Source organism: Amphiura filiformis, chromosome 10 (genome assembly GCF_039555335.1).
Source record: "Amphiura filiformis chromosome 10, Afil_fr2py, whole genome shotgun sequence".
Lineage (NCBI taxonomy): Eukaryota > Metazoa > Echinodermata > Ophiuroidea > Amphilepidida > Amphiuridae > Amphiura > Amphiura filiformis.
In genome coordinates, this window is record NC_092637.1 from 62,475,994 (window position 1) to 62,498,829 (window position 22,836).

Consider the following 22,836-nt stretch of genomic DNA (forward strand, 5'->3'; position numbering starts at 1 on the left):
GTTTAATTGAACTTTCCCTTTTTAAAGGGGTATTTTGTGAGCTAAATAGATATCCACGAAAAAACACTATTTCCAAAATTTCATAAATTATGAATTATCCCGTCTGTTATAATTTTACAAATTATAAATAAGTACATACGAGGATCATTCAAAAAATGCTACCTCCACCACCAGATCTTTTTTATCTTGCGTTTCAGGATATTGAAATTACCTATGATTATGCTCTTAAATCATATTGTAGCTTTGGATAATCTCCATAAAAAATGTTGTTAAGATGCGATTGACTGCTTACTCGGGATAAATAATTTTGTTCCTATTTGAGCTCCCTGACATGCCTTGGGATTTCAAAACAAAATAAAACATGTTTTATATGAGAAGAAAACATCGAAGGGCTCAACAGACACACAAATGTTAGTGAAATTTGCCAGATTTCGACTAGACCACGTTCTGTAGTCCTATGTTTTTTTTATTGTGTAACAATCTCAACTTTGAGGGATAAAGTTGTGAATCACGAAGTGTACCTTAAAGCATGTAACAGCGACTAAATATAAAAAATACAATAAGGAAATACTTTCTCACCTGGTTGGTGTCAAAAACTGGCACTTTGGTTTGCTTTGGTTTGCTGCCGCATTCTAATTGTAAAGATAACACAAAAACGAGTGAGAAACAATACCCAGGCAAAAATAATTCATGGGTATTCCCAAAATTCGCTACTGGTTGCTATGCAAATCATGCCATAAAATGGCATGTTCATGCCATGAACATGGCATGTTCATGCCATGAACATGGCAAGACATTATGATTCTTTTGTTTTGTATATGGCATGAAAAGCCTCAATCAAGGATTCATGGGTCGTTAATTTTGAACCCATTAAAATTGTAATTGACGCCCTTGACTAAAAATTAATGGGCATGGAAATATAGAAAATTTGACATTGACCATGATTCATGCCATGAGTTACCCATGAATAAGGCCTGAACATGTCAAAGCTCTGACTACACCCATGACAAAAAAAAAGCATGCAAGGGCATGAATATTCATGGGTGAGCATGAGCAACCCATCAAAATTTCCCAAATTCATGAAAATGCATGCCCGTTGCTAGCGAAAATAGGGCATGTTCTTGGCATGTTCATGGCAAGATCTTGGCATGTTCATGTGCATGACTCATGTCTAAATTTTTGCCTGGGTATTTATAAGCTCATCCATGATTTTCATAGCCGACGTAAATATATATATAAACATCTACCAAAAAGTAATTACCCACCATTATTCCAAAATGGTTGAGTGTATGCCAAATTTCAATACTTTTTCTGACCAAAAAGGTCGTAAATGGCCTACAATTGCAAGTTGTCCTTTCAATGGTAAAGTTATATTCAAAATTTCCTGATTGGGCGGTGTTACCAACAGATCTGTGTAACCCTTGGGCTCATAATTCGTGGTGTACGGTCACATATTATATCTACTCAAACAACATTGGCACACTTCATTGCGTTTTATTGTTCTTCGTGAAAATATATTGTAAATTGTTGTCCAACACTGGATTACCAGTCTTAGTTAACAACCTACCGGTAACAGACTAAATGTAACATCAAAACTCTTCTTCGTATTATACCCTGCTACATGTTTGTCACTATTGTACATGTTCATGGAGAGAATACGACTTCCGAAATCAATCCCACTGGCGCTTGTCAGGAGTTGGTAATCCATTGTCAGCACAGATGTAACAAATGTGTGTCCTGCCAAGGATGGATAAAAATGGCAAATTGGATTATTAACGAGTTATCTTTATTTGTCTCTCTTAAAAATTAACCCGTCCTACCCTTTTACCGTAAAGCAAAGTAGGCATTCCCCAGCAAACACAAAAGTGGTTCTTTTTAACATTACACACGTGTTACAAAACCCGCTTTGAGTTTGTTTTCAAAGCAATTAAATGTCGTGACATAGATCATGAACCAAAAATGTTTGCCAACATTTAATAACATTTTGCATTAAGTGTTTTCTGAGTGTTAGAAAGAGCTCAACCAGAGTTCTATTTCATAGTTATGTAACTATGACAAGCCTCGATTACTTAGCTATGTTAATCGAATTTACCACTTAATATATTCACCAGAGTAGCGAGAGAAAATATAATTTATAAGTTAGGCACGTGAGCACGCCTAGGGTGCTTGGTAAACTGAATTTTTACGAAGATTCTTAAGGTAATGTAAAGCAGTTCTCTTCACAGCCGCTAAATCGTCATCGTTCTGAAGCCTATCACGACTGGTTTCTACCAAAGCTATGTCTATTAGAAGTTCATCATTAGAAGCAATACTTATTTAAAAATAAACCTCTATAATACTTATACAGCTCATACTGTACTATGTTAGCGCCTGTGATGTTGCCATTACAGTCAAATATGTCAATGAGATACACATGATAACATTGTGTAGTCATGTAGTTCATTGGAAGTGACCTTCGCCTATCAAATGCTCGGTGGCGTAGCTAAGGATTGTGGCGCCCGGGGCCGATGCCCCCAGGCGCTACCCATTCTTGAACAAATTACGCACGGTGAGCGCGAAAAGTAAATTTGCTTATAATGATTTCGGTCTTAACTCGATCTTTTAAAGGACTATTCGTGCTGAAATACTTTCATCGCTTGGAGGGGCGCAGAATCAATGATGAATTGTTCAATTCGGCGTACCAGGGTACGTCCCCAACTCTGCCTCCTACTCGCTACGCCACTGCAAATGTTCGCAGTTAGACTACGTATGTATGATACATGCATGGCCGGTTTTAATTAGATCAGCTGCTGAAAATTAATATTACCAGTCGATATTTTAAGGCACTTGTAACATATTGAACACATCGAATCGGGAATTGGCCGCATACCTTCAATGTTTCCCCAAGCATCGCCAGAAAAGACTACGTTGAGATCATAAGACTTCTCGGCATTGCTAACGTCAATATGCCAGGAATTCTGTTGCAGATATTCCGCTCCGAAAATCTCCGTATCTGTAATAAGAAGTGTTCATTATTAATGTGGGTGTGTGTATAATGTGTTTATGATGACTATTATAATACTCTTGTTATGATGATCTGGAAGTGTAAATAAAGGGATGCATTCTTTTTTAATGGGGACAACAGTGTGACTTTTAATAAAACATTCACATTTTATGTGATTCCTCTCAGTCCTTGAAGTGATTTTCCACTTCTTTCAGCAACCTGGAAACGCTGATGATTGGTGTTGAAAATGTAATGTTATTATAAGAATTTCTGTGGATAAAACTATGGCCGTTTTATGTTGTTATGATTAAAGGAAATGGATATGAATGGAAAATGCCAATTGGGATCAGTCGATTTGACTAGGTTAGATGGCTTGGCAATTTGTTCAAGAAATACTTTGAAATTGGATACAATTTAGTCGATATAGCTGGTCGAATTCTACTAGAAAATCATGTGAGATATTTTTATAATAAGAAGATAATAATAATAAGTTTCAAACACCAGGTCTTTACCTATGTATCTACTTTTCTTTCCCGTTGTATCCTCTGGATATTCGTCATTTAACTCTTCCCACATGCTCAGTATCTCATCCATATTCATATTCCCAAGAAGGAGCTAAAAAAATTAATATTTGAAAGCAAACAACATTGGTAAATGTGATACATTTTTCGTAATTGAAGACCTGAGCGCAGAAGACTGTAAGTCCACTTTTGACGAAGTTGAGTTACATTTGGTTTTGAAGTTATTGGATGAAGAACAAAATTTTGCCATTTTTTTTTATATTTGGCCCCCTCCCCATAGGGGTCACGTGAGGGGTCAAGACGGGTCAAAAATTAAAAATTGTTCAATGTCGTCAAGAGACATGTCGAATTACTCGTCTCATCACAACGATTACGAAAATATATGATTTATCATACATTTTGAGGGTCACTTCCGTTTAAAGGTCAAATTTTAAAACAACCTTCAAAGTCAACAAACCAGGTGTCAAATTGCTCGTCTTTGCACATAGATTACCAATACAGCCTGTCTCAAAAAAAGTTTTGCAAGTGAAAAGCGCCCTCTTGGGCAATTAGATAATACCGCTGTGACATGATGCTTACATCAACGTCAAGGGCATAGTCTTAGCTCTCAAATGCCGTTTGATCTGTTCAATTTGCTTGTTTCAATCTCGAGATATGATTAGTTAACCACGAAAGGGTAAAATCACAACTGTGCCACTTTTACTAGGGAAGAGGGCTGTACAATGTAAGTCAATGATAGCTGATGTTGATGCGTTTAATACACCCCCCTTCGGGGCTCGTGCATTAGACGCATCAATATCAGCACGCGTGCATTTTTGTCTAATTTCTCTCCCAACAAGTAATACGCGTTCACTAACCTAAAAGTGTGCAATATTTGTTTTTCTTTTAACATGTCTTGAGTGACAAAGAGAACAGTATTTACCATGGTACAATAATTGACATGCACATGTATTTAATTTTACAGCAGAATATGACATATTTATTTATCATTTAATATGTTTTATAGGTAGAAAATGAGAATCATTACACCTGTATCATGATTAAACGTAAAAACAGTTAAAACAATTTTGTATTTTTGTGTAAAAACAGTTAAAACAATTTTGTATTTTTGTGTAATTGATGCATTCTTTGGTTTCACGAAGGAACTCTTGATAAATTTGATGCAATCATTCATTTACATGTACAGCCATCTTCCCTAGCAAAAGTGGCACAAATATGATTTTAGCCTTTCGTTGTTAACTAAACATATCTCGAGATTAAAATAAGAAAATTGAACAGAATAAACGGAATTTAAGAGCTAAGTCTACGCCCTTGACGTTGATGTAAGCATCATGTCACAACGGTATTTTCTAATTGCCAAAGAGGGCGCTTTTCACTTGCACAATTTTTTTTGAGACAGGCTGTATGGTTAACTGTTTCCAACATCTGCATTCAGTTTTGAGTTATAAGCTTTTGTTTCAATCCGAGCGCAAGAAGACAGTAAGTCCAAAAATGATAAATCGATCAATATCGATCCATATTACAGATATTTACTTGGATGATATACCTTCTTGCCTATACCCATGTACCTGAGAAGTATCAATATTATGGCTTTTTTGTTTTCCAAATTATCTTATTTTAAAAAGTTTCAACGATCATATCTCAAAATGCCAAATATGGACTTACGGTCTTCTTGCGCTCACGTCTTCCATTTTTCTTGTGATTCCATTCAATATTGACGTACGTTAGAAATGTGAGAAAGGGTCATTCTCAGTGAACTTCTCCAAATAGGTTTTTTTGTGTCAAAATTTTGAAATATAAACATGAAATCTCGATTTTTGCATGACATAAGAAAATGTTTGCATTGCTATGGTTCAGCAGTAAACCTACCAAAGCAAACATTATGACTTGTGTCACTTTCAATATTCAATTTTGATACAGACATCCCCTAAATAAATGGTAAGGTAGATGACAGAGATCTAAAAAAAAACCCAAGAACAAACATAAAAACAAAAACACACAATCAAAAAATAGGAAAATATTTGTTTTAATACCCGACCAATATTTCATAGGGTTAAAACATTTTTTTTTCAAAAGTTTCAAAAACTAATGCGAAACAAGTTGGTTTTTTAAAGATTTTGAATTAAAATGTCAATTTCAAGTCGTCGGGTGCATCACATACTGGTCTATCTTGAATTTTTTACTTCTCTGAGAAAATTGGTATATAGTTCTTTTTTTACAGAGCTTTTCTAATTCAATAAATTACAGACCTCAATTTTTCCTATATAATTAGTTATAAAATATTAAATTTGATCTATCTCGAAAAAACACGCATTTATAGAAGATCGCGATTGAAAATCTTCGTATTAAGTTTACCTTTCTGTAATTTAATTAGACTATGGATTCTCAGGTAAGTGGTTTTAAATTAAAGCATATACTTAACAGATTTATTTAAGTGGAAACTTTAATTATAATTAAGTATTCAATATTGCTTAAAACTACAGATAAGTTGTAGTTCTCTATGTGAAATGGTTAATTTCCCGATATCGTATTTAAAGTGTATCACATCTCGATAAGCTTCAAGATAGACCAGTATGTGATGCGTCTAAAATCACGTCACCGTTCGCGAAATCGTGATAGCCCCCAAGATAGACCAGTATGTGATGCACTTTAAATACGATATAGGGAAATTAATTATTTCACATACAGAACTACAACTTAAGTGTAGTTTTAAGCAATATTGCATACATAAATATAATTCAAGATGCCACTTAAATAAATCTTTTAAGTATATGCTTTAATTTAAAACAAATTTCATGAAAATCCATTGTCTAATTGAATTATAAAAAGGTAAACTTAATACGAAGATTTTCACTTGCGATTTTCTCGAAATGCGTGTTTTTCGAGATAGACCAGTATGTGATGCGTCCGACGAAGTGTTCAAAAGTACACAGCATAAAATTGCGGTTGACTTACCCAATTGATGTACAAATACAAATTGTTTTATACCTAAACAATGCTAGTATCGAATCAAGTAACTTTACTTCCAAATTTGTCTCAGAATTTCATGATTTTACGGTTAAAAAACAAAAAAAACTAATAAAAATACAAAAAAAATGAATTTGGCGTTTCAGCTAACATGGACTCGCTAAGAAAAACAAACGCGCGCGGGCGCTTTGAGAGGGTTAGGGATTATAATACTGAATATTCGTATTGAGTATTTTTTTTGGTCAAACTAAATAAATGTGGTATCATATTATTCGATACTATACGACAAAATTAGATATCGTTTTATGCTTTATTTTAGAGTAATTAGAGACATTATAATCATTATTATTATTATTATTATTATTATTTATTATTATTATTATTATTATTATTTATTATTGTTATTATTATTACAGTTAATAATAATGTTGTTAATATAATTATCTGATTTATGAACATGATCTTATTAAACAGCTGCTGTGGTATTCTAGTTGACATACCTTGTCTTCAAATTCTTCTGCTTTGATAACAAATGCTGTTTTATGTGTAGCCCTTTCTGATGTCGGTCCTTCTGACGCCATATATGTTGACAGAGTAGATGGCGATTCCGGTGTAGCATTTTCTGATGTCTGCCCTTCTGATGTGGCATCGCTTTGTGATGGTTTAGTAGTCAGCAAAGCATGAGTTGTTGTCTGTTTCAAAGATGGGACACTGGTGGTGCTATCAGTTTTCACACTTTGCGCTTGGCGAGTAGGGGTACTACTTTGAGACTCATAGCTTTCACTAGGTGTGATCAATGTTGATTCTGAGAAGGTGTTGGTATACAAAATAGAAACCGTCTATAAGTATGCTGGTTTTAGTACGATCACCAGACTAAAAAGACCGTTGAAGGTGATACATTATACGTCAGGCACAGAATTGAGCTTTCAGAAATGTGCCGATTGGGTTTTCCCTACCCATATATGATATACCCAACCCAAGCTTGAGATGCTTGAAACTATCAAGACCTACATCGGAATATCTGTACTTGTATGGTTACGCAATTCTTCCACCAAATGCTTTTTCCAAAATACTTCTGATTTTTCCTTGACACCAAGAATTGGCTTTTCTCAATCAGAGTTTGTTTATTGATACATTATTATTTGCTTTACATTAATCAATGATAAAATAAATTACAAGTACAATCAACCAATCACCCTGCATGAACTTAGACACGCCCTCGTTGCTTTCTGGCGAGATATTCCACAAGGGACCGTGGCAAACCTGGTCGAGGGAATTTCACGTCGCGTAAATGACCTTGAGATGGCAAGGGGTGGACACACCAAATATTGAGATGTGTTTTCTCAAGCAAGAGACTTATCTGAACATGTCACAGTGAGAGTTTAAGTTTTTGTTTAAACAATAAAGTTTGTTAGTATCTTTAATCTCATTTTGTGATACAAAGATACCATCAAAAAGCGAGTGTGTGATCTCTCCATTGTAATGCGGCTCCTCAGGTAAGTAATTCTTTGTTTAATTGACAAACTGTGTGATGTTAACATCAAAGAACATTCATATCTTTCAATAAACTTCAACTGAGCGCTACTTTAAAACACTAAATTTTCTAATATGATTGAAAACTGCATTTGATATAAAAATAAAAATATTCCAAACTTTTGTCCATGACTGTAGTATAGAAAAAGAAGTCCAATTCCACACCCACAAATTAATGACACTTAACAAAATCCATAACCCATAAGCCCACCGGTAAAGCCCATTCCCTAAATAAAGTTATTTTATAAAGTCATTTGATATTCATGCATATGGTACGTGTACTCCTTTTCAATCTTATAAGTAGCCAAATCTCCTCCGTGGACAGAGTGAAAAACGGGAACATTTATCTAAAAGAGCATGTCTTCAAAATTTGTGAGCCGATTCGGTTTATTAAATAGCTAACGATTCAAGGTTTCTTTACGTACCTTTCTTTTTTTTTGGGGGCACCCTGTTTATGCCATGGAGGGATCTCTAAGAGCACACTAATCTAGACAAGGACATTATCCATTACGTGAATTCTATCCTACGAAGACATCTTCACAGAGTAATGTATCATTCATACACTCATATATCAAAGTAGCCAATCAGAAAAGCGGTTACGCGGCGTGCAGTGATTGTGTTTAATAACGTATGACTTTTTTGGAAGGGTGTCCTCCAAAATGTCCATTGTACCGACGAGCCGCGAGGTACGGGGTGTGGAAGAGGGGGCGCAATCCCTCCTTTAGCTACGACATTGCAAACATACACAAATGAAATGGGTTACACAAGCTCAAGAATAGCCTCACGTGTTGTAATCAGTGTCTCCAACGAGGGGGTTAAGTGGGTGCGTTACCCCCGGGCCCGGGGTCATAGATAGTAGGGTCATATTTGGACCTCCAGTGACCATCATTTCTGAACAGCAATTATTTGATGGATTCTTGTACTTTGGGGTATTTTAAACAAAAATAAGCCCCTATGTCCCTCACCAAAGTGTGGGCATTAGCTGGGAGAGGCCAAAATCCAAAAGTGAATTTTTGGTATCTTCTGAACACTTTGGTCGTTTGAAGTCATTAAGGTGTCATTTTCGACTAATTTTGTGGTGAGAAATCCATTAAAGGCATTATTTTACCCATTTTTGGCCATCTTCGTCATCAAATCCAAGATGGCCGCCTTTGGCTGTACTAGAAATACATTAAATTATACAGTACATTGAGAAACAAAAATGTATTACAAGTGCACTTAATTCATCGTTTGTATTATAAATTGAACACCGATTCAATGTTTGTAACATTTATTCACAAATGAGATCATCTGCTACTGAAAACAATCCAAAATGGCCGCCCATAGCAACCAAAATCCTCATAGCAACGCATTAAAATAACAAAAAATCAAAGTCTTTGACATATATGTGCATTTATTATACCTATTCTTAGTAAATTAAGGTTGACTGATTCTAAGAAAGTGAAAGAATGGCCATAGGGGGTTGAAGTAAACAAAAAAAATCACAGTAAAACTACTAAAAAATAAGTGATTTTGACCGTAATGTGTATGTAATTAGTCTTATCCTAGCAAATCGAGGCCTATTAATGAAATGAAGATACCAGTTTGATCAAAGGAGGTCAAACAAATCCAAAATGTTCAAAATGGCCGACCAAAGGAGACCATAGCAACCACATTTTACCTAGCAACGCCATAATGTCTATAAATCATGCACTTTTTAATGTATTTCTAGTACAGCCAAAGGCGGCCATCTTGGATTTGATGACGAAGATGGCCAAAAAAGGGTAATGGATTTCTCGGCACAAAATTAGTCGAAAATGACACCTTAATGACTTCAAACGACCAAAGCGTTCAGAAGATACCGAAAATTCACTTTTTCAAAATGGCTGCCGGCGGCCATTTTGGATTTTGGCATCTCCCAGCTAATGCCCACACTTTGGTGAGGGACATAGGAGCTTATTTTGTTTAAAATACCCCCAAAGTACAAGAATCCATCAAAAAATTGCTGTTCAAAAATGATGGTCACTGGAGGTCCAAATATGACCATACTATAGAAAATATATATACTATAGAAAAAATATATAAAGAAAGCATACCTTAATGGGCCCATAAAAGCAACAAAAAAAAAGATACCTCAAGGAGGCCCATAAAAGTGGCCCGTGCGTTCAATTTACCCCGGGCCCGTAATGCCTCTTGGCGGCACTGGTTGTAATTAAGTAACATCGCCGTCATCATAAACAGAATTGCAGACATTGTCTAACTTTATATTTTTTAATCACTTACCGGTCATCGCATGTACACTGTGGAATTCTTCACAAGCTTCCAAACCAGCTATTGTAATGCCTGATAATGGTACCCCATCTGTTGATATTGCCTTTAGACCCATCTTAGAATTTACAAAAAGTAAATTGTGTCGAAGTATTGCGATGTCTTCTATGGTATCACCATTATTAAAGAAGTTATAATCAGGCGTGCTAGTGATTAAATCATACATCACAATTTGACCAGTACCATCATTTTGCGCAGCGTAAAGTCTCCTTTCTAGAACAATCATAAGGTGTCAATTATGACATTAGTCTGAACCCCAGACCTTAAAAAAAGGCTTTTAAACGAAAGTTAGGTTACCTTGAAAGAACTTTTTTTTGAAAAAAAAAACAATGGATATTGATAGTCTGAAACTACACCACATTTCGCCATACTGCATTTTAGAAACGCTTGCTGTTAGAATAAGAAATATTTTAATTGTAATTATTGCACAGGTCACGGCGGCGACCCTGTGACCTTTCCGGAAAAAGCCGAGTGGCAGGTTTTTCAAATAAATATTTTCTGTGTAAAAACTGTACCATCAGATAGGTAATGGAATATATGAATATTAACTGTACATCTATCACAACAATTTTTGATAACAACTTGCGTCACATTTGATCTAGTATAGAAGGTACACACAGAAAAATCGGACCTTCATTATGTAAAAAAATACCAAGTATAATGATGTTGTGTATAATTTCGACAATTTTTTACACGGGTTAAGTAAAATTTCATCAAAATGTTTTACCAGTTGTTATATAATTTTAAAATGCACCTATTCGAAAGGCAAAACATACATTGGCCAGATATTTTGCCGAGTTTATGTAGTTTTTACCTATTTCAGGTAAGAATATAGCGCCGACCGAAAGCAATCATGGCGGACACGACGTGTATGTGATCGTGTAGCGCATGCCTCCTGAAACATCATTCAAATAGGTAGGTTTCGAAGTCATAAGTTGGAACCAAACTGGAGATTCGTTCGATAATGTATGGATATCTTTGAGACATTAAAAATGGCTATTTATGGGTTCATTTACTAGATTTATCAACATTGGAATTGACATTGTCGCGATCATGATTACGTGCTACAACATTCATTACAGTACGATACTGTACGTACTGTATACTGCGCCCGGACACTGCGTGTATACATGGTATCATGGTATAGCAATATGTGTGTTGAGATAGATAGCTATGTAATACGGTGGGAATTAGGCTTGAAGCATTTCAGTGGCTTAGTGTATTATTATAGCATTGTATCGTACATGTAGTACATGCGAGAGAGAAATGCTTTACAAATTACATCGAGCATTCACTAGATAGCGGGTTTAACTGATGAAAAGGAAAACAAAAACAAAATCAAATATTTCATGCATGAAATTGTATTGTTGAACGAATTTGACAGTTGACCAAGATCTGATGACTTCAAATCTATCATGAATTATGTTTCAGCATAAAATAAAACAGAAAAAAAGAAAGAAAGAAAGAAAGCCCCAATCCTACCTAATAATGAAGTATTTTTTTGCTTAACTGGTATGTTTTTTTACAAATTCAAGGTTGTGTGAAAAATACCTATTTGTTATGGGGTTCATAATGTAGTATAGTGCTATGCGCCCTTAATGTAATCGATGTATTCGTAGGATGTCAACCATATAGTTAATCAACCTTCCCATCATGCTCTTGGTAGTTGACACGATAACGTAAATAAACATGTGAACTGATTTAACTACCGGCGTTAAAATACTCTTTCTGTGCAGTAATAAGCCTCCGATTCTACATTTTGGCGACGAGGATAAAGTAAGGAAACCCTAGTTCATCTCATCAGACACGTAAGCTTACCAGAGAATTGTGGTAAAGTTATAAAATTGGTCACGGAAGTTGAGCAAGCATGGCAGAAGCAATGATGGCAATGCCAACTCTTCCGAATTTTGAGGTGCACACAGACTTAGCGACGAGAGGTACTCGCTGGGCGAAGTGGCTAAAGCGTTTTGAAAGCGCGATGGTTGGGTTTAACATTACTGACAGTACAAGAAAACGAGCTCTGCTATTGTTTTATGGTGGTCAAGATGTACAAGACGAATTTGACACCATCCCAGAAACAGGGGAAGACAAAGATTATAAAAAGGCAGTCGACAAACTGACAGCGCATTTCACACCTAAAGTGAACTCAGATTATGAGACAATTTTGTTCAGAAAGCTTATGCAGGAATCACATGAGACGATAGATGAGTTCTGTTCACGCCTTAGGCAACAAGCAGCTAAGTGTGACTTTCATGATACTGACAGGGAAATACGTACGCAGATCACAATAGGCTGCAAGTCAGGAAAGTTTCGCCAGAGCCTATTAGAGAAAGATCGCACTTTGACAGAGGTAATTGAGAAAGCCAGAGCACTAGAGCTATCTCAACACCGTGCTGGTGACATAGAAGGCCAAGGTCAGTCAAAGAAGGTTCATGTTAATGCGCAGACATCTAGGCGACACTACGGCAACAAAAGACAGCCGGGTAGAACCCAGAACTTCAAGAAACCTGACTTCAGAAACCAGCAACATGAAAGAAAACAGAAAACTGGTGCCAGTAGTAGACCGTCAGCGCCTCAGTTAAATAAAAATGACAAACAGTGCTGGAAATGTGGGCGTAAATTTCCACATGAAAACGAATCGTGCCCCGCAAAAGGAAAGGAATGTCACACATGCGGCAAATATGGACATTTCTCGCGAATGTGCACAAATACTGGAAGAACAAGGGAAAAAGCAAATGCCCTTGAACATGTTCAACACCAGGCTGACATTCCTGAAGATCCTGATTATGTGTATTCACTACCCAGAGGGATCCGAAAATTACCAACATGTATTGCGACAGTGCGGAGTTACCCAGACGTGAACTTAGTAGCATTAATTGACTCAGGGTCATCCGCAAATATTATTGATATGGCGTCGTTTCAAAAATTGAATCCACAGCCTGCAATGCGAAGACCGGAAGACGATGTTTTTCCGTATGGTAATGGTCCTGCACTGAATATCTTGGGAATCGCACGATTACAGATCTATGTAGCAGCAACTGACACAAGCACAGAGGCAGATTTTAACATTGTACCAGGAAACACAGGAAATCTGTTGTCATTTAGCACATGCACAGTATTGAAACTGATCACGCTGCCCACTGAGATCAACAAGAGACTATCATGTAATACAACTTCTGGTGGTCCGATAGATAAATACCCACAGCTATTTGAAGGCATCGGGGAAGTCAAAGACACACAGATCAAGTTGCACATTGATGATAGTGTAACACCAAAGCACCAGAAGCACAGAAGAATTCCATTTCACATCCGGAAAGATGTTGATACAGAGTTGGATCGGCTTCTTGAGTTAGGAATTATAGAAAGAATTGAAGGTCCTACTCCCTGGGTGAGCCCCATCGTAGTTGTACCAAAGAAACAAGGTGTGCGCATATGTGTAGATATGCGTGAAGCAAATAAGGCCATCAAAAGAGAGAAGCACCCTATACCAACGCTAGATGAGGTTGTTTCTGACATGAATGGCGCTACAGTCTTCAGTACACTCGATTTAGCATCCGGGTACCACCAGTTTCAATTGCATCCGGAGAGCAGATACATTACAACATTTAGTACACACGCTGGACTATTTCGTTATAAGCGGTTAATGTTTGGTGTTAATTCTGCACCAGAGTTGTTTGCTTCAGCAGTGAAGAGCTTGCTAGCTGGTTTACAAGGTTGCCAGAACATTTCTGATGATGTCATAGTCTATGGACATACAAAAGAAGAACATGACATAAATTTGCAAGCTGTACTAGACAGACTCCTGGAATATGGGGTAACACTAAACAAAGAGAAATGCCGATTTGGTCAAGCTGAAGTTCGCTTCTTTGGGCACATCTTCAGTAAAGATGGTCTTTCTGCAGATCCACAGAAGATCGAGAGCATCAAGAATGCATCACGACCAGTCAACGCCAGTGAAGTATTGTCCTTGCTTGGAATGGCTCAATACTTGTCAAGGTTTATTTCCCACTACGCTTCCATTACCGCACCACTGCGGCAGTTAACACATCAAAATGTCAAATGGAGATGGGGAGAAACAGAAGAAAAAGCATTCCAAGATCTGAAACAAGCGTTCATGAGTTCAGACGTCATTACATACTATGACATGAAGAAGACAACAGAGGTGTTGGTAGACGCAAGCCCAATTGGATTGTCTGCAATTCTGTGTCAAGATGGCAAAGTCATTGGATATGGAAGTCGTGCACTGCTGGACCCCGAGACGAGATATTCTCAGACAGAACGTGAGATGCTTGGAGTTGTGTGGGGAGCAGAACACTTCCATCTGTATGTTTATGGGTCAAAGTTCAAGATTGTGACAGATCATAAACCCTTATTAGGCATATTTAAGTCACAGAAGCCCATGTCAGCAAGGATTGAAGGTTGGAGACTCCGCCTCATGCCTTATGACTGTGAAGTGATATACAGACCAGGAAAAGATAATCCTGCAGACTACTTGAGCAGACATCCATGTGGTGATAGCTTGTCAAGCGACACAGAGAGTAGAACAGAAGACTACATAAATTATGTGTGTAGAAACGCCGTCCCAAAGGCCATGACTTTGAAAGAAGTCAAAGAAGAAAGTGAGAAAGATCCAGTGATCCAGAAGCTGAAGAAAGCCATAATAAGTGGACAGTATAAAGACTGGAAAGATCCTGAGATCAGATCGTTCACAGGTGTTAAAGATGAACTCACAGTAGCTGAAGAGATCATACTTCGTGGGAACCAGATAGTCATGCCAGAGACTTTGCAGAAGAAAGCTGTTGAGTTGGCACATGCTGGCCATCAAGGTGTAGTGAAAACTAAAGCTTTGATCAGAGAGAAAGTATGGTTTCCTGGTATTGATAAGATGGTAGAGGATCAAGTCAAGAAATGCCTACCTTGCCAGGCAGCTACAAGTGGTCATGGTGAAAGACCTGAACCATTAAGTATGTCAAAGTTACCACAAGCACCATGGACAGAGGTTGCTATAGATTTCAAAGGACCTCTTCCTAATGGAGATTACCTGCTGGTTGTATATGATATGTACAGTAGATTTCCAGAAGTTGAAATAGTGCAGTCTACATCAGCTAAAGCTACTATTCCAAAACTAGACTCTATATTTTCCAGACAAGGAAATCCAGTGATCATAAAGACAGACAATGGTCCACCATTCAATGGACAAGATTTTGCAGATTATGTTGCATACCAAGGAATAGAGCATATTAGAGTGACTCCATTATGGCCAAGAGCCAATGGTGAAGTTGAGAGATTTATGAGAACACTAAGTAAAGCGACTACTACAGCTGTGTGTGAAGGAAAAAACTTGAAACAAGAACTGTATGAATTCTTACGCCAATATAGAGCGACACCACACACATCTACTGGTCAATCGCCAAGTGAAGCGTTAAATGGACGGAAGCTAAAGACTCGCCTTCCGGTCCATGTAAAGCCAAAAGTTGGCCAGAAATATGAAGAGTTGAGAGAGAAAAATGAGAAGAAGATGAAGAAGATCAAAGAAACTGGTGATAAACATTTGCATGCAAGACCCAGTGATTTGCAGGTTGGGGATAAAGTGTTAGTGAAGCAGAGAAAGAAAAATGCTTTTTCAACACCGTTCAACCCAGAACCACTGACAGTTGTTTGGAGAAGAGGGAACACCGTTGTAGCTAAACGTGGATCCTACACCATCAAAAGAAATATATCATTCTTCAAAAAGGTTCACCATGAAACAGCCACAGAAGATGAAGAGAATCAAGAGTTTGACATCGACATCGAGAGCAGTGCAGGCGATCAAGAGGATCAAGAGCAAGATCAAGAAGAAGAACCACAGCAAGGTGGCGCAAGACCTCAAAGACAAAGAAGATTGCCACAGCACTTGGATGATTATATTGTTGGATGATACTGTTTACCCTAACCAATGTAAAATGATGGTTAGATGACACAGAGGGCAACCTACTTGTGAGCTCTCCCCTCTACACCTTTAACAACATTGTGTTTTGTAAATATGTTTAACCCCAGCCATAACAGTAGTATACGTGTACATGTGGCATGTATCGTTAGGTTGCGGACACAGGGGTGATTCTGCTGGTAAGCTCTCCCCCTATACCATTAACAACATGAAAACACTGCTGTGAACCCTTAATTATGTCGAGTTAATATTGTGAACCGATAGAAGAACTATTTTGGACCTACTGAACTATTTTGGACTAACACAGAAGAAGATTTTGAACATCTGAACTCGCACTAAAATATATATAAATCAACACTGCAAATCAAGTGTTTTTCAACGTTTTCAAAGAAATATGTTCAAATAATACATGTTTGATTTGTGATGTGTATTGTACATGTCTCTTTCGTGATGTTTGATTTGTGATATGTATTGTACATGTCTGTGTTGTGATTTGTTTAGGAAAATTTATCAAAAAAAAAAGTAACTTTCAGATGTGATTTGCAGTGTATATCAAAATCAAAATAGAGATTTTGAAAACTTATGGTATTAAAGAAAATAAAACGCAGCAAAGGGTTACAGCTAGTGATATTGATTTGTTTTTCACACAAGGAGAAGGAAAGAACAATGACAATGACTGTTGAGACTTGGTTGAAATGTTTATTTAAATACAAACATGCATCAAGCAACATTGTTTACACTTACAGTTAAAAGTGATTTGTTGTGTTAATGTTTATATCTGAATATTAATCACAAGTTAAAATAGTTTAGAACATTCAAGTTAACTTCAGATTCAAGAGCTGTTTTGGACGAAAAGTTATTCATGAATTAAACTAATTATGGAAATTGGTTTTAAGGTTTTTGGACATGGTTTCAAGTTTTGAAGATATCCAAATTAAATTTCAAAATTGGTATTCAAGAAAGTTTAGAGTAGCACATTGTTTGTGGGTTGGATATAAAATGTTTTGGATTGTTTTGGATATGACAAAATTTCAAATTATTTGGAAATGTTTTGGATTGTTTTGGATAAGACACAATTTCAAATTGTTTGATAATGTTTCCTTTTAAAAGTTGGGAGGGAATGTAGTATAGTGCTATGCGCCCTTAATGTAATCGATGTATTCGTAGGATGTCAACCATATAGTTAATCAACCTTCCCATCATGCTCTTGGTAGTTGACACGATAACGTAAATAAACATGTGAACTGATTTAACTACCGGCGTTAAAATACTCTTTCTGTGCAGTAATAAGCCTCCGATTCTACACATAATATGCCACATAAATGTTATGTAGTATGTTTTACATAAGTTGTGTAAAAAATACATAGCAATTATGTAGTAAAATACCTAATAGCCGAGGTAAACAAATTCTACATAAAAGTTATGTAAATATTTTACTTAATAGCCATAGTATTTTTTTACTTATCTGTTATTTTTACATAATTCATGGTTATGTAAAAAATACCTATTTGTTTGGGAGTTCATATGCTACCTAATGTTATGTATATTTTTTACATAACCTGTGTAAATATTTTTCTGTGTGTAGAGAATTTATTTCAATCTTATAAACGCCATTTTTTTCTTTGGAATTAAGTGAAAATTAATTTTGTAAAAACTGTATTTTTTTAATGTAATTTTCACATTAGACCCGACAAAAGATTACCATTTTGTTGTTATGATAATCTAATCTTTTGATTTCGTAAATAAAATTAGGGGTCTAATGTGGATTTAGGATGCAAACTGGAACAATCCAATGCCTTGTCAAAAGCATTTGCTTCAAAATGGAGTTCGGATGCACTTCGTAATACAACTTCCGCCACTACGGGAAACCACATGCACAGCAGAGCACGTGGCCAATATCAAAATCGATTTTATGTATTGTATGTAGACCTATTCATAGTACCCTCGTATTAATTGTCTCTATGCGCTTGAGAATTCAACAATATAAATAATGATAGCTTTATTATAATACACATTAATGTTTTAAGCAGATAAAATTCCAAAATATGATGTAGTAATGAAGTTGCGATTTATTAATATTATATGTTTACATTTTCACGATGACACTATCAAGTCCTTCGTGGTCGAGCGGTCTAAGGCGCTGGTCATATGGTATACGTGATAGCCAAAGCGGTGGGCCGTGAGTTCGAAACCCGCCTCTGCCAAACTTTAAAAGAAGTAAAATTAAAATTTAACTTTTTACAAATTTCATATTTGGGAAATATGACTGGGAGAATTTATGTATGGCGTGGAGTGGTGTGGTCTTAAACGTTACAAATCCTGTGGTCGTCTTTTTCGCCAGGATTGGAAAAACATAGATATTGCGTAATAATGATGACGTCATCAAAATTTGGGTGAAAAAAAATAAATTCATCACTTTTTTCTTGCATATTGGAATAGATAATACATTTATCTTTCTATTCCAATTTATTTCGTATTTTTAGTCACAATTTATTTTATTACCACAACGTATGAATCTGCAATTCTACATACAATTTGATATACCGATTTGGTTTTAGGGAGATTTTAATTTTGTTTTTTCCATTGACTTGTGTACTAAAATCCGACTCAAAATGTAATTTCCAAAAATCCAATAATTGCCGTCACATTACATAATTTGGAGATATATTGGTTCTTAGACGATGACTTATTCAGGTGCTTTGATTTTTAATGTGTTTAGGACACAAGGAGGCATTTGGAATTGTTAAAGGTTTGATAAAGAAATTATGCGAGAACATTTGATCGAGCGCAGAGTACCTCAGAAAAAAATTCATTGGATGAAATCGAGCGTCTCGATCAAAAAGAACTGAAGAAGCTTTACGCTAAGTACGAAGTGTGCATGAGAGGGTTAGTCACAAAGTCGATGAAAAAGCACATCATCACGGCGTGTACGAACATCGTAGGATGGTTCCTTTCAAAAAGCTTGGTATTTGCCAACCGGGAAGCTTAGGAAGAACCTCCAGCCAATACTGAAGCTGGAGCGGATGAGATTGATTAAAAGACTAAAAATAGTCAATAAAAAAAACCAACAAACTAAATCTGTTGGATTTTTTTTCTTCAAATTTCTGTTGCTCAGGTCGTGCTCAGGTATCTAAGCAACTTTGCTCAGGTCGTGCTCAAGTCGTGCTCAGGTATCTAACAACTTTGCTTAGGTCGTGCTCAAGTAGTGTTCAGTATTGCACAAGTAGTGCTCAACAAAAATTACGCCAGATCTTGACGTATTAATAAAAGATGAGTAAAGAAAAAGTAACAACACCTCCGTCGCAAAAAGTAAAAAATCCAAAAAGGGTTGCGGCGGGAAAAGTATTGGCTGCGAAAAACAAAGAAAGATTAGCCAAGCTGAAAGAGTACGAAGAAAAGCAAATAAATAATGCGTCCCAAGAATCTGAGAGTCCAGAACCTGTGACTAGCAGAGCGACTGAAGAACGTCCGAACCCAGAGAGTCAAGACACACAGTGGGTAACTGTTGACGGAGGAGGGTTAAGTCTCGCCATTGTAGTATCTGGTTGATATTTCGCATATCAAAAACTGTCGCAGGTTGGCCGACGACCAGCGAAGCGATCGGAGACCAGCAACATGCGCCAGCATGAGGGAGTGATTGACCCATTCGACAATTTCTAGGTAGACACAAAAACCTCTCCACTCCAAAAAAAGAAAATAATTAATTTACACTTACACGAGAGACTTTCTAGTCAAGCAAGACATTTTGCCGGAAGACATTCTCACAACGGGATAGATGACAAAAGGCATCTGTAATGATGATGGTCGGAGGAGCAATCGTAAATGCTCTCGCCTTCAGCGGATCGAACTACCTCTTCAGCTCGGTCTCAAACTCCGAGGAGCAAAAATGGCAAAATACAGCCATCGAGAAGCTGCAAAAGAACAGGGACGCCTGGAACGAAGCGAGACTTCAAAGAATCGATTATATCACGGCGGATCCAAACAGAAAAATGGAGTGCGCCCGCATACGTTCGATATCAACTTTGACTCGGCTCAGCACGGGGCATTGCACTCTCGGTCAACAGAGCGGATTCGCTTATCGGCGCAGTGGATATAGGAGTCCGATTTTACAGGGATCTAATACGTGAACCAAAGCATAAAATGACTTGAAATCAAAGATTACCATATATTACAAGGTGCTACGTCTTTGGGTAAAATGACATCAATTCTGCTTTTTCTAAATTTGATGGAATCAAGTTTGTTTGTGAACCTTCGGAATGACACATACATCGTCATGATGCATATTGTACAATGATGCTTGTTTTGGAACACCGATATCATTTACTAAGTCCCCTCAACAGAGACTTGAGAAACATGCTATAGTCGGAACAGGGCCTAATATAACCAAGGAACACAAAATCTTTTCTAGGACATCGCAATTTGTATCAGAACGGAACGCCAAAGTGCGGTCATGTTTCACCAGAAAGAACATCTGTACGGCAATGCAGCCGTAGCAATGCGTGCGTTACACGGCAAGAGATAGGCATACTGACACAGCTACACTCCGGGGGACAAGCCGGCAAGCTCACTGAACAGAACCGCTGCGTAGGACATCAACTCAGTGCACTGTGGAATATGCATACGGTAAGTTTTATGATGTTGTTGGTGTTTTGAGATGTAAATTATTATTTTATACTTTATTGATATCCCATAGAACTATTACATTATCTATTTATTTGCTGGTTTAACTGAGTAGGCCCATCTAATATTAAACTGGGAATTGGGAAGAAATACCAACATGAATGATCAATTCATAGAATTTACAATAAAAATTTCGGCATCATATTTGTATGTGATTGGGCCTATAGATGCAACAAGCAGCAGCCAACTTGCATGCTTGTAGGCCTAATGATAATTGAATATCCACTTTGGTCTGTTTTAATTTCTTTAAAAAAAACTATATTAATATAGGCCCTACTTTTTAAAAATCTATAGAAATCAGCTACATGTTATTTGCTGTCCTCATTGTCATTTGAAGCTCTAGTCTACTGTATGTGATAATTGTATGAACAATTATTTCCTTGGTATAAATCAAGATAGATAACTCTTCACTATTTTATATACATGTACACTAAGCCAAAAAAGAAACTTATAATTTTTCACAAGGTCATATCTTAAAATCCTGTCTATCAAAATTAACCAAAATTACACACAGGATTGCCTCAATACTCTACTCTAAACATATGTCAGTAACCAAACAGTTGTCCAACTGACACAACAGCAAAATGCACTGACATGCAACACCTTCCTGGACCACATTCACAGCGCAACAGATTTCTTTGGCTGGGTTCCAATTATTCGCCTGTGAATGTGATCCTGGAAGCTGTTCCGTGTCAGTGTATTTTACTGTTGTGCCAGTTGGACTGTTGTGCCTGCTTGGTTACTGACATGTGTTTAGAGTAGAGTATTGAAGTAATCCTGTGCGTAATTTTTGTTCATTTCAGAGCTACAATAAATACAACGGCAAATTAAACAAATTCATCCGATGTTGATGTGCAATATAATAAAGATAATTATTTGAAACTGATAACCTCAAAGAGTCTTCAAAGAAATTGACACGAAGAAAGACATTTCTGGATGTTTGGAATCATCAAGGCTGCATGATACCTTATAAATCATTGAAATAACAGACAGTAGTTCAAGTGCTGAATCATTTGGTAAATGTTTTAAATATAATTTTTGTTTACCAAGTTTTGAATCTTGTGTTTACAAATTATCAAAACAATTTTATGTTCTAAAATTTTCTAATGAAATGACGACGCCGTGAAATGTCAACAGAATGTTCATAACATTTGGCCTTGCATGCTTAATTGGTAGGAAATTCATTTCTTTTCAAAGAATAGGCCTACAATAGCATGCTTTTTTTATGTGGACTTTTATTTATATTTACATGTAGATGGAAATATGAATTATAAAGCAATTTGTTATTGAGAAATTATTTCATATATCCGAAACAAAAATGTAACCAAGATATGTAAGCAAGCAAAATAAAGTTTCTATAAAACAAACAATAAGCAAACAAAAAGCACATTGTGCATGGTCTAAAAAAATGCATTTATTAATAGTTTTTCTTCCTTTCATAATTTAGTCATTCATTGATGAGATTATTTTTCTTCACGTGATTTATAATAAAACTATATGAAATTATTATGTCAATAGTGACTAACACAATGAATTCCATTATAATAAATGCATTGCTTTGGAGAGTAATAAAAACAAACAAACAAACAAACAAACAAACAAACAAACAAACAAACAAACAAACAAACAAACAAACAAACAAACAAACAACAATCAAACAACCAACAAACAAAAAACAAACAAAAGAAAAAACAAACCTTTGTATTGATTTTAAAATAAAAACAAACCACATTTATAATATTTTTGAACTGACTGTGTTTGACTCGTAATATTTTGTAACTTGTCTTGTCATGTGTATTTAAATAAATTAAATAAAAATTAAATAAAAACTCATGCTGTAGTGCTTGTACATCATGATGCGCGCATCTGTACTATCCTAGGGGTTATCAAGCGGTCAGGTTAGTGCATTGACTCTCATG